Below are 13,590 nucleotides of genomic sequence, written 5' to 3'. Positions count from 1 at the left end.
GTCCTTGTGTTTTAAATGTGGGAAAAATATTAGACCTAGACTGATAACGTATTCCTTCAGGGGGAATTTATTTTTGCATCTGAAAGTACACAGGCACATATTACCAACCAGGATCACATAAAGATAATGTTTTGAAGTTTATTTTGGGGTTTTTCAATATGAAATTTCTGGCCCACAAAGGTAATATATATTAAAAATTTAAACCCATGCGATGGAAGGCCTATGGTCCAAATTCTCAAAGAATTTTTTTCATCACTCAAATTTCCGAGAGGACTACTTTTTTGTCTTCATTTGATGACAAGATAGTTGTGTCTCTCGCTGTCATAGGTCTTGTTCCCTGAATGCAGAACGTGAGATGGAGATGCTTATTAACATGATTTATTGGAGGAAGTTCTCTCAGGAAAAGAGGAGTGAAGGGAACAGGATAGGGCAGGTGAACTCAGCTTGCAACTTGCTTGTTTAGTGACTTTATTGGATAGTCTGTCATGGAAAAATGTTCACACTTTGTACCAATTCTCATAGTCCCACCCATATGTTTCTTCTACAATCTTTTGATATTTTTCCTTTCAGGCTCTTTATCAACCATCTAAGACATTTACTACTGCCCAAGGATCTTAGTATACCTTTGAGCACTTCTTTCTCTGGACAAATTGGATGATCGATTTCACTGTCTAAAACTTAGCCCATCAGGAGGGTTTCCTCTCACTGTGTTTTTTCAAGGCACTCCCAAATGGAGTAGTCCTGCAGTAGTTCATATTTGGCTTGCACTCACCTAAAAACTGATCCATCTTTGAACTAACCTTGGGATTTTTCTTTCTCTGTCAGCTCATCACAGAGAAACCCCCTTAGGGCCATGGATGTGAGCTGAGGGAAAGGCATCAGGGAAAGGGTCGTAAGGGATATGGTGTGTGGGGCGGGGGGTCCTGGCTTCCTGTTTTTGCAACATACTTTTAGTCTCTGGATTTGCTTAATCACCATTCTAAATAGTATACCTCTTCCATATCATGATAAATTCTTCCACAGCTTCCCTACCTCCCTCATCTTGTGACTTGGTGGGTATCTTAATCTGGTCTGGGCTGCTGTAACAGAATACTATAGAGTGGATGTTTTATAAACAAGTGAAAAAAAAGTTTATTTTTCTCAGTTCTGGAGTCTGGAAGTACAAGATCAAGTTGCTGGCAGATTTGGTGTCTGGTGAGGGACCACTTCTTGGTTCATAGATAGTCATCTTCTTGCTGCGTCCTCACACGGCAGAAGTGGCCAGGAAACTCTTTAGGTCCCTTTCAAAAGGGCCCTGATCCCATTCATGAGGACTCCACCTTCATCACCTAATCACCTCCCAAAAGCCCCAGCTTCAAATAACATCAGATTGGGAGCTAGGTTTCAATAGACGGAATTTGGAAGGACACAAAGATTCAGTGTAGCAATGTGTTTGATAATACCCACTTTATAATGAGCACTTCTAGCTGCATAATCACTTGATGTCCTATGATCAGTCACTCAATTTCTATCACTGCTCTTTAGCAGAGCAAGAACTGTTTCTCAAATGATGTATTGGTCTCTCCTGTGGACGGCATGGTGTTGCTCCAGGATCCAAGTGATTGCATTGCATATATTCTACTGGGATTTGCCAGAGACTCCACTTGGTATTTTCTCTCCCACAGGTACTTATGTTACCATAGAATATTTTGAAGCATATGTCCTCAGCGATAGGGCCCTATTCTAGGCCCATCAAGCCAAGCCCTCTGCTTCATTCAGTAAGTAGGTCAAGGCAATATTTCCAAGTACAATATACCTCCAAATACCACAGAGGCCTACCAAATTTTCTCTTTCTTAGTTGTATAAAGTACAAGGTGCAAAATTTCTTAACTTTGACTTCATTGCTGTACCAGGCCAATGACTCTTAGTGCCAGCTTCCTACTCTTTAGAATACATGTGTTTTACTAAGGTATTCAGAACTCTGGCCACTTCTGGTTTACAGGATCAGTTACATACTATCATCAATATAGTGAACTAATGTATTTTCCACTGAATGGATTATATTCATTCATCTGTCCAGGTCTTTCTTGTTCCTTCACACAATATTATGATAGAGAATAAGAGAATTAACGTAGTCTTTAGGGAAAACCAGAAATATATATTGCTGTCTATCCCAGGTAGGTGAATTAAACTGATTTTTCCTCTTAATAGTTATGATAAAGAAAATACTCATCAGAACAATAGCTATTACCATGTTAAAAGCAAACAAATAAAAACAATAACCCCCCCAAAACAAGCAAACAAACAAACCTCGTGTTAATTTGCTCTATAAGAAATGCTACTACATCTAGCACAGCAGTTGCAATTAGGGATATCACTTGGTCACTTGGTTAAGTTTGCAGTAGGCTGCTGTTACCATGATTTGTTCAGTTTTTGCACTAACCAAGGTGAATTAAATGGGGTGAATAAAATGGTGGCTACTATTGCTGTATCATTTAAGGCTTCGGGAGTAGCATTAATCCCTGCCATTCCCCTAGAATGCGTTATTGACTTGCTATCTTGACAGAGGGAGGATGTTTCAGGGGTTTTTGCTTGGATCTTACCTTGTAGGTCAAGGTTTTGCCTTGTGAGGACTTTGCCAACCTCTAAGTAAGCCTTTCCTAAATATATATTTGGGAACTGAAAAAGTAATCAACAGATGAGTCTGTGGAACCAGTGAACCTACTGAGAGATGAGGCACATGAGAAAACAAGCCATGATGTTAGAAAATCAAAACAAAAGAAACTGTAAAGATTCCCCCAGAGTATCCAGGTAATGTAATAATCAATTGCAGACCTTAAAATAACTAGCTTAATGTGATCAAAGGACTAGAAGACAAAACTGAGAATCTCAGTAGAAAATTTAAAAATATAGTATAAAAGAAGTATTCGAAAACTGAAAGAATAACGAAAAAATAAATCAATTGATATGAGTAATAATAGATTGGAAACTGCTGAAAGATGGTACTGAAGAAAATTACCAGACTGAAACACAGAGACAAAAAGAATAGAAAATGGAGAAGAGAAAGAGAGTAAAGGGGACATATAATATTCATGTAATTGGAGTCCTACAAAGAGAGGATAGACAGAATAGAACAGAATAGAACAACATAGGCTTGAACTGTGTGGGTCCACTTATACATAGATTTTTTTTTTTCCAATGAATACCTGTACTGTTTTTGGTCCATGATTGGAAGTCTGTGGCTGTACAGGGCTAACTGGATGCATTAATTTATGCTCTTGTATCTAGGGGACTTGGACATTCATGGATTTTGGTATCTGTGGGGGATACTGAAATCAATCCCCCATGGATACTGAGGGTAAGCATTTGGGGGGTCAAAGGTTATATGTAGATTTTTGACTGTGTTGGGCTTTAGTGCCTCTAACCTCCATGTTGTTCAAGCATCAACTATATTTTCAAAGAAAACAACAGTTGTTACAATAGCTGACTTCTCAACTGAAAAAATAGAAGCAGAAGATAGTGGAATAATATATTAAAAGTACTGAAAGAAAATAACCTCTATCTAGTGAAAAGTTTCCTTCTAAAAGGAAGATGAGAGATCATAAACAAACTTATGTATACGATAGCAATTATATGAGCTGGACAAAAAAATAACCAAAAGAAAGCAATTGTTGGACTCTGTAGGACAATAAAATAAGAGGGCAGGACTGCAATCCTTGAAAAAATTCAAGGACATGAGGCGAGCTTCCCATATCATGGACTGCTCCCAGAAAACATTTTCTAGTTACTGGAGGCACTAGGGGGAAAAAAAAAGTTTAAGCTTGAGGTTCCATTCTTACTAGATCGACGAGACCAAGATTAGAGTGTAAGGACACTGGTGTGAGCAGAAATTGAGGGACAACATCAAGAAGAGAAGAGAGCCACAGAAAATGATTTTTTTAAGTGTGGGCACTCGCATGTGCCCTTCTTCCTTATCCCATTTCTTGGATTTCATGCCAAAATATGTTTTCTTGAGTACAGAGCACAGAGAAACTTCCTTTATGTTTTCTCTGTGTATTAACTATATTTTCTCATTTTTTGAGTTCATTTGCGGCCTTGCAGACAGGCCCCTCTCAGGGTTAACTAATTCCTAGAGATAACAAACATCTTGCCCTTAAAATGAAAATCAACCAATCCTCAGCAAAGTCCAAACCTCTCACCCCCCAAAAGTGTCCTTTTATCAGACTTATTTAATCTGGGACACTTACCCTTGCCATAATCACTACACGGCCAGGTAATGGACAACTGTGGACTGTTTCTGTAACCCAGAGCCCACCCCCAAGTTATTCAAACTATCTGATCATAATTTGCACCACTTGGTTACCTTGCTTTGCACATTCCTTCCCTTGGAATCAGCGTAAAGGCTCCCTTCCAGTTCCACTGTCTCTGCTGGCTCCTCTTGCTCAGGTGCTCCTGTGTGACCCTGTGAGATGTGCCATGCCCCTTGTTTCTAGGGGACTGAGAGTATAATAAAAGCCTTCTTTTGTCAGGGCAGTCATTTTTGTGTCTTTGTGTCTTACTCTACCTGCTCAAAACAAGTCCTGATTATGTTTTTAGAATACCTTGAGTTTTAAATTGTCAGCTTTTTATCTACTAAACTAAGAACTTTGCTCTTGACTTGATTCAAGGGCCAACTTAAAGACTTCTTCTACTTTAATCTGAAATATGTGGACTGAGGATCCACATAATTGGCCTGGTGCTATACCAGCTCTATCCCTTCTAGCCCATTTGAGTGTTAGCCTGATGAAAACACTCCTGATTGGGACCATTCAGTTCTCCATAGGGACACAAAGAATGTTGTGTTTCCCAGCTCTTAGGACTAGTCACTATTTGATGAATGTTTATCAAGGTTGCTTCACTCTTTCTTTCTATAAATAGCACAAAAGAAAATCTTGATAAAATCTGATCTGGGATTCCGAGGAACAGAATAAAATTAAAACAAGAAAGCTGATTGCAAGGTCTCATGGAAACATCAAAAAATTGGCTGAAGATGTGTATGACAGTAATCTTACCTGTTTTTTTCCTGCTCTTTGAAAAAGCCAGCTAAGTGAGTTATCTCTGGATGAATTAAAGAATTACTTCAACCAAATGGAGATCGACTGCTCAAGCTCTCACCACTTTCTGTCTTCTTTCAAAGTAGGAATTATACATTCATCCTTTACTTATGTATTCTTTTATCTATGTACACAAAGTGTGTTTCACTCATAGGCATGGATTACAGATTTATTTTTCTCATGACAACTCATGAAAATAGATGAGGGAAATAAATATTTTGATTTAGATAGAATACTCATTGGTATAGCCATAAGATTAGCACTGTAGTGTAGGCCCTCATATATTAATACTTACAGTAGTTGTATTTTAGAGCAAATCAAAAGTATACACTTAAGAACCATAAGGACAGTCTGTCTTTGGAACTCAGCTTGTTCCAAATTCTGTAGTGGTGGTTGGGGAAATCCCTTTAGCATTATCGAAGTACCTCTATGTTGCTAGCTCAGAAAGCAATAATTTACTTTAAACAAAAAATATTTTATGTTTTGCAGGATTTATATTTTTGGAAATATTTCATGTTATTTATGTATATTTTATTTTTAAAAAAATATATATTTTTCATTGTTTGATTACCCTTCACTGGAGTTTGTGTGACTTTGTAAGGAAAATATTTGTGTTTTGTGTGATTTGAAAACGACTATGCAATTAAGGCAAATAATAATAGTTATGCCTAATACATAACTGAGTTCTTACCATGTGTCTTGCTCTGAGCTAAATACTTTATTGATATTACTCAAAACAAGCCTCTGATCTGAGTCTTAATGGTATTCCTTTAAAAAAAAAACCACATTGTATTATTCTATTTTTTAAGACGTTATTTTTTAGAGAACTTTGAAGTTCACAGCAAAATTGAAAGGAAGGTACAGAGATTTTCTATACATCCCTGCACCCACACATGCATAGACTCTTTCATTATCAACATCACCCCAGAAGGGTACATTGGTTACAATTGGTGAACCTACATCGATGCATCATAATCACTCAAAGTCCATAATTTACATTAGGGTTCACTCTTAATGTACGTTCTATGAGTTTGGACAAATGTATAATGATATGTATCCAACATTATAGTATCATACAGAATATTTTTACTGCCCTAAAATTCCTCTGCCTGCTTGTCCCTCTACCACTCTCTAATTCCTGGCAACCACTGATCCTTTTACTGTCTCCATAGTTTGATTTTTTCCAGAATGTCATGTAATTAGGATCATATAGTATGTAGCCTTTGCAGATTGTCTTCCTTGACTTCTTTCATCTAAGTTTCCTCCATGTCTTTTCACAGCTTGATAGCTCATTTCTTGTTAGCTTTGAATAATAAATATTCTATTGTCTGGATGTATGACAGTTCATTTATTTGTTATCTCGCTGATGTATATCTTGGTTGCTTCCAATTTTGGAAGTTGTAAATAGAGTTGCTTAAACATCTATATGCAGGTTTCTGTGTGGACATAGATTTTCAACTGTCTGGTGTAAATATCAAGGGAGCACAGTTGCTGGATTATATGGTAAGAATATGTTTAGTTTTGTAAGAAACCACCAAACTGTCTTTCAAAGTAAATGTACCATTTTTCCTTCCCACCAGCAATATATGAAAATTCCTGATGCTCCTTATTCTCTCAGTATCTGGTGTTGTCAATGGTCTGGATTTTGGCCACTCTATTAGGTGTGTAGTGGTATCTCATAATTTTTCCTTTTTTAAAAAATTTACATTTCCCTGATGATATATGATGTAGAGCGCCTTTCAAATGCTTATTTGCCATCTGTATATCTTCTTTGGTGAGGTATCTTTTAAGGCGTTTGGCTCATTAATCGGATAGTTTGCTTTGCTTTTATATATATAATAACTAAGAACATGAAGTAATTGTAGAAACGCCCAAAATGGATTTGGTTGATTTCAGTTTTATTTCTCTCAAATAAAAATTTCCTAAATCCAGAAAAACGGAAAAAAAAGTAATCTCATTACAGTTTCCTCTGACATCAAATGTCTTACAATACATAATCATTTAAGTAGTTTGAACAAAATATGATAAATTTATTATATCAAAATATAAATTAAAAAATATGTTTGCTGCATTGGATAGAGGTTTTGCTCTTTCTATTAGGTAATTGCAATCATGTCACTGGCTTCTAGAGAGTTATTTTAAATTTAACTAAGTTTGTTCATATTTATGTGGGACATTCTTAGAGCAGAAGTAGACTAATATCTCCAAATATTTAATACATATAATCCCAAGAAATACATTTAAAAAGTTATAATTTAAAATGAGTAGGAAGAACATTTTGAGAGGATAGTTTAGAAAAGGCTAAAAAGGAGTGGAAAAATATTTCGTGACTTGAGACTGAAAAGTGAAAGATTCTTGTTGGAACTAAAATGATACTTGTAAACAATTATGTATTGGATAATTTACTTTCCTTTTGCAGTCTGGCTTCTATGTTATAACAGACTCTTGGTTTATGTGGTTAATAGGTGTTATCTTATTAAATGTGGCTCAGGCTCCTGACGATGTTTGTGAAATGTGTTATTGTAGTTATGAATCATTCTAGTTACTGCCAATGTCTTTTCATTTTCAGGAGTTATAGGAAAATGGCTCAGTTAAGCCAGCCTAATTGATGGAGCACATCCGTGAGGATTTATCATTATGGGCAACTATTATTGAATATTGTCTTTGTCTGTTTTTCTTTCTTTTTCTCAGGGGCGGGGGCATAATTGCCTCATATATGGAGGTCTTTCATACAGAAATTATTTCTTCTCCTAAGAAGCTGACAGGCATTAACCTTCATTATTAAAACATTTAAACATGCCTGATTCTGTAAGCAGGCTTACTGGTATAATCAGGAACCAGTTTCCTCTAATCAACATTTCCATAAGTCACACATACCTCATAATAAGCTATAACTAGGTATCACTAAGACATACTTTGCTTCCAGAGATCTAGTGAATTTTTAATTCATCTTTCTTAATCTAACCTTTCTTCTGGTGTCTAGGTATAGATAGCAATTAAAGCTTTCTTTCACATTTAGGGTGTGGCAAAATTATTTACCTGTCACTCAAGAAAATTGCAATGTTCTTCTTCTGTATATGTTTAAAAAAATATTGTCTACATTTTTATAAATTTTATACCATTCGTTTCATTCTATTATATTTTGAGGTTATGTGGAAACAACGTAATTATTACTGGTATATTAATTGAAAATTTCTATATGTAAATCCACTTATACAAGATGGAAAAAAATCTAGTATTTTCACATCAAAAAGTTATTCAAGATTGTTATAACCATTCAAAGTGAAGGCAGAAATAATTTATTCTCCTCCATTTTCATTTAGTCATTTCACAAGCATTATCAAACAGGTGCTATGTACTTGCGCAGTAATATGATGTGTCCTCTTTTTAGCGATGGATATGTTTAATGCATGTTTTTGTTTCTGAAGGTGCCAAGATTACAATTTACATGTACATGTTATGTACTTTTTTTTTTTTTTTTTTTTTTAATACTCAAGCCTGGGGTTAGGTTTAAGATGAATTTAGTAATCAGTGGCATTGTACAATTGAGTGATTAAGTCTGGTACAGAGAAGATGGCACTCATTTACCTCAAAAGAGATAAATAGTTAATTTATAATTCAGTTTAAAGAGTCAGTGACAGAGAAGACTGTTGGGTATTTTTGGGAGGATATAGTAAGAGGGGTCGAGACCAAAAGGGGTCAATGAAAGGAACTTCTGGTAAGAGGTATCATTTCATTTTCAAAGGTAATTAAGGCCAGGTAGAAGGAGGAAATGGTGATGAACTTCAGAGGTAACCACTTGTTAAAACCGAAGTAGATTAGCATGGATGACATGCAGGATTTGAGGAGAATGGGAGGCTGGCTCCCAAGGAGACCAAGGGCTACATCAGGGGAAGTCTTGTATGCGAAGCCAAATATCCCTGTTTAAGCCTCTGGAAGTTATGTGACTAGTGACCAGGTGTTCCCCTCCCTCTACCTCAGAGTCCTTACATGAAAAACGTGGGTGATAATGCTGGCTTTCTCATATGGTGCTTGTGAGAATAGAATGACTGTATGCGTTTGCACGTGCGTGCGCGCGTGCACACACACACACACACACACACACACAGAGGGTGCCAAAAAATATATACACATTTTAAGGAAGGATAAATAATGTTTTAAAATTGTAATAATGTATACCGATAACAAAAGATGAATACAAGTCAGGTATATACAGTTTTTGGCACCCCTGGTGCATATCTATCATCTATCTATCTATCTATCTATCTATCTATCTATCTATCTATCTATACACACACACACACACACACACACATACATACATACATACATATATATACACATATACATTTATATATATATATATATATATATCATCTCATAAAAAAGTGCTTGATATGCTAAGTATTGGATAGATGCCAAACTCAGTACTGAAGAATTTAAAGCAGGAAAATGTCACATTATAAAATCTAATCTACAGTATATCTTTTTTATGATGTGTTTGGTATTTTTTATTATTATAGAATTTTCCTATTTCTCAAAATAAAAGAGTTGTAAACAAAGGAAGAATTGCTTAGTCACTCAGATATGTATTAAACATGGTTTAATTAAAATTACATTTTTAAACCACTGAACTTCATTCTACCTTTTCCTTTTAAAATTAATTTATCTTATTTGTTTTTTATAGTTTCTATTTGGACAACTACTACAAATGTGGCTTGATCAGCTCAATATTCTGCATAAATCTAATAGAAATCAGAGGCTCTCTGGCTGTATCTGTTTCCTGAAGAGAACAATCCAAGCCAAGTTTCTGTGACAAAGGTCAGTACTTAATAGACACTTAATAACGCTGTGAAATCCTTGATGTTAAACCACAGCTTGGAATCACAGCCCTGTTTTTCACATGTGTTCTTTTGCACACAACTTTAGATACAGAAACAGATTTCCTAAATGTTTTCACTTCTTTGCTTTCAGATATATCTAATAAAAAAATGTATGTTTTTGAGTTATCTCCATAATGCCACTCTTGTTTCTTTCATTTATATACTCTTTGAGAGTAAAATTAGGAGATCAATAATTGCAAAAATTGGGTTTATTGAGGCGCAAAGTACAACTGTTAGTACATTTCAAAATCACGTGGGAATAAAGACAAGGAGGTCCTGCTTACGGGACCGTGAAGTCTTCCCTCTCCTTCCAGTTCATTTCTCTCTCTGTCTCTGTCTATGAAATCTCTCCTGTAGACATAGCTCTGGTATGTATTTCCATTAAGATGTTGGATGTTTTCCAAATAATTTCACATCTAAAATTATAAATGAGTAATTGAAAAAAAAATGTATCAATGTTAAAATATTCCAATTAATAAAGAAATATTTGGGACTTTTATATAGCATATTTACCCATAAATTCGGAGTTGCATATTGAAATGAAGGTATATTTATGTATTTATGCTAATTAGGACAATACAATGATTTTTATGGATACAAGGATGTCCTTTCCTACTTCATCTGTTTGCCTCTTATATGTAAGTGTAAAATGAAAGCGTAATTTCTGTCTATAACATTGGAATTTGAACTGAGGCTGTAGAGAGCATGGCTAGTCCAGTGTAATTGCTGGAGGTGCTCTGCTGATTCCATATCTATTGATCGAATAGATTGCACTTGAATGACACCTACGTGAAATCTGATTATAGCTTTGAAATAAAAAAGGGAAATGATCCAGTCCATTTAGAATTTTAAAGTGTTCCTAAACTGTGGAATAAAAACAGAACACCTAGTTCTACACCCAGGTGGACAGATGGGGACACTGAGAACCAGGAAGGTGAGCGTGATCACCATTGTTGCTGCAGGGTGGGGCCCCTACCTTAGATGGAAGGAAGGAACATTCCCAGACTGCCAAGTTCAGCTGGTCTTTCCTCATTTCTCCTTGATAGTCACTATGTTCAACTTTAAAAATAGTCATAAAAGTAATGTGTGCATTTTCATAAAGACAATGGGTTATTTCTTTCTCACTCTGCCTGTTCCAGTAACCTGTCGTAAGGTTCTTTTGCAGTTTTGAGAAAGAAGGTGACAAAATTCAAGCACCTTCCAAACTGCACAGCTAATCATCCTCCAGTTTCCTCATGTTATGTTCATCATTTTATACACCCATACAGAAGACTTTCATTTGATAGGATGTGAAACCATGCTAATAATGTGGGACAGTATTCTGTTTTTGACTTAGAATAATTTCTTCTTTTCCACTTTTCTAGTTAACTTTTCTTTTCAGTCAAAGAAATAAAAAGCTTATATTGTTGCTCTTCCAATGTCAGGAACATATACTAACTCACTAATGTATTACAGAGAACCAGAAAAAATATTAACTATTCTGGAACTTGACTTAGGAGGGCAAATTTTATGTCAGGCTCTCGGGGAGCTCTTAGGCCAATGTAGACCATCAGAGGTTTGCCACATCTTGCAGGATGGGCCAGCCTCAGTGTCTCTGCCACTCTCTTTCACTGGCTGGGAGCAACCCACCGGAAGTGTCACCTTTGCATGTATATGGTGGTAGACTCAGAGTACACCAGTTGGGATGTCAATCAATGGCTCTCACTGTAGCAGATTTCCAAGTGTTGCATTTTCACGGTTGCTGAACATGCTCCCATCAAATGTGGAATTTACTTTCCTTCTACAGCCGTCTGTGCTGGGCCCATGAGCTGTTTTGTCCAATAGAATGCAATATGAGTGACTGTGTATCTTCTTCAACTGAGTCTTAGGACTTCAGTGTCTTCCTTTACTGTTTGTAATGACGTCTTTTGAAAATGAGATGCCATATAAGAAGTCTGAATACCCTGAGATGACCAAGAAGAAGGCCACTTTAGCCACATAATGAAAAAAGTCTACATGGAAGAGTACGGTGGTGCCAAACATGTGAACAAAGTCTTTTTCGATCTTCTTGCCCAGCCCAGAACCCAGCCAATGGAGTCACGTGAGAGATTGCCCCCAGCCGGCACTGCATGGAGCAGAGGCACTGCCCAGGGAAGCCCTGCTCAAAATCCGGATTTAAAGAATCATGAACAAATACAATGGTTGTGGTTTTAAACCACTAAATTTTAGGTGCATTTGTTACTTTATAGATGAATCTGCCTTGGCATCCCTACCACACTCAATTACTAGCTATAGTCTTTGCAGGAGGTATAGCATTCACACAAATACCAAGGTGGACTCAGAGTGCAGTAGCTGAGAATGCCAATCAATCAAATAACGTCAATCAACTGAAACAGAAGTCACTATTCTCTGCGCTAACAAAAGTTTTAAATATATATCATTGGCTTAGTGACCAAATACAGGTGAAGGCCTCTAAGGAGGAGAGGACTCTCTTGTGGAGAATCAAAAGGCAGTCCTTTCGAGGAAATTGTTACCAGAGGCTGGAGAAAATTCAGCTTGTTTCATTTGTTGGTGGAATGTTTGGCAACACTGTTCCTATGGTATCCTGGAAGATAGGAAGGTATCCAGTTAACTCCTGGATCTAGCAATAGGAGTTTCCAGGCAGCATATTGAAAATGCTAACTGACTTCTTTTAAGTGCCTATTTTAAAGTGAAGGGAGAAAAATCAACAACAACAAAAGGAGCCACTTCATTTTCAAGCAGAATTTAGAGGAACTGTTTCTAACCTAGAACTTGCCAGGTTAGGAAATAAAACTAGTTCTCATTCCCAGAGTCTTCAGCTGGTACAAAGTCCCCAAAATAGGATATAGACTTAGAGCCAAGATCAAGTCCAGGTGCTGCCTGTAAAATGTGTTTGCAGAGTCAATATCAAGTCACAGGTATTCCGGGAAGAACTTTTGCTAAGATCTCAGAAAATATGAAATGGTAGTGCTTTGAATACCCAGCTTGACAAAAGAATCTTAAGTGATTTGTTGCATGACACCCTGATTCACAGACAAAGTAGAGGGGAACATGTCTTGAAGGAAACTGTAGATGTGGCTTTTGTCCACTGGAGTGCATTGTAATTTGATAGGTAGTAAAGGAACTTTTTTTTATGGGAACCATACCCATTTGAAAGGGACAAGGAAATTCAAAATGAAAAGAGACCTCTGGGACCTCAAACTTGTATAAGCAGAAGCAGCAGAGAAAACCCCTCAACTGCAAACATGGACAGTGTCTTATGAAACATAAAGCAGAGAGTAGAACCAAGTTCCAAGGAGAACCACTCCCTGGGAGCGGAGCTGGATTGTAGTCAATGTACGTTCCTTGTCCCCAGAACAATGGGAATTGGTGACATGCTCAGTGGATTTTAAAATTGCTGTGAATGAGTGACTGCTGTGTGCCTCCTATTCCTCCCCCCACCCTTTTTGAATGAGAGGATCTATTGCAGTTACTCTGTCTCTGTTTCCCCATTACTATCTGTTGGGTGAGGGTTAGGGAAGATACCCTTTGTGATTTTTATTCACATATCTGTGAAGTTGAGATGCCGTACCCAAAGAACTACACTAGACAAAACTTATTCTCATCTGGATTTAGCTTAGATACAGAAATCCTGA

The 13,590-nt window shown here is 36.7% G+C and overlaps 1 long non-coding RNA gene across 1 annotated transcript in view; it reads left to right on the top strand.

The window, feature by feature from the left end:
- Nucleotides 1-9,764: 9,764 nt before the first annotated feature.
- Nucleotides 9,765-13,590, top strand: part of LOC141570402 (uncharacterized) — a 430,720-nt gene continuing 426,894 nt past the window's right edge. Inside the window, exon 1 of the long non-coding RNA XR_012494406.1 lies at nt 9,765-9,893. This is a non-coding gene — a long non-coding RNA (uncharacterized LOC141570402). The remainder of the gene's footprint in view (nt 9,894-13,590) is intronic.

The sequence above is a fragment of the Rhinolophus sinicus genome, linkage group LG03 (assembly GCF_036562045.2).
Source record: "Rhinolophus sinicus isolate RSC01 linkage group LG03, ASM3656204v1, whole genome shotgun sequence".
NCBI classification, from domain to species: domain Eukaryota; kingdom Metazoa; phylum Chordata; class Mammalia; order Chiroptera; family Rhinolophidae; genus Rhinolophus; species Rhinolophus sinicus.
The sequence above is the reverse complement of the archived record's forward strand: the minus strand, read 5'-3'. Positions and strand labels throughout refer to the sequence as shown.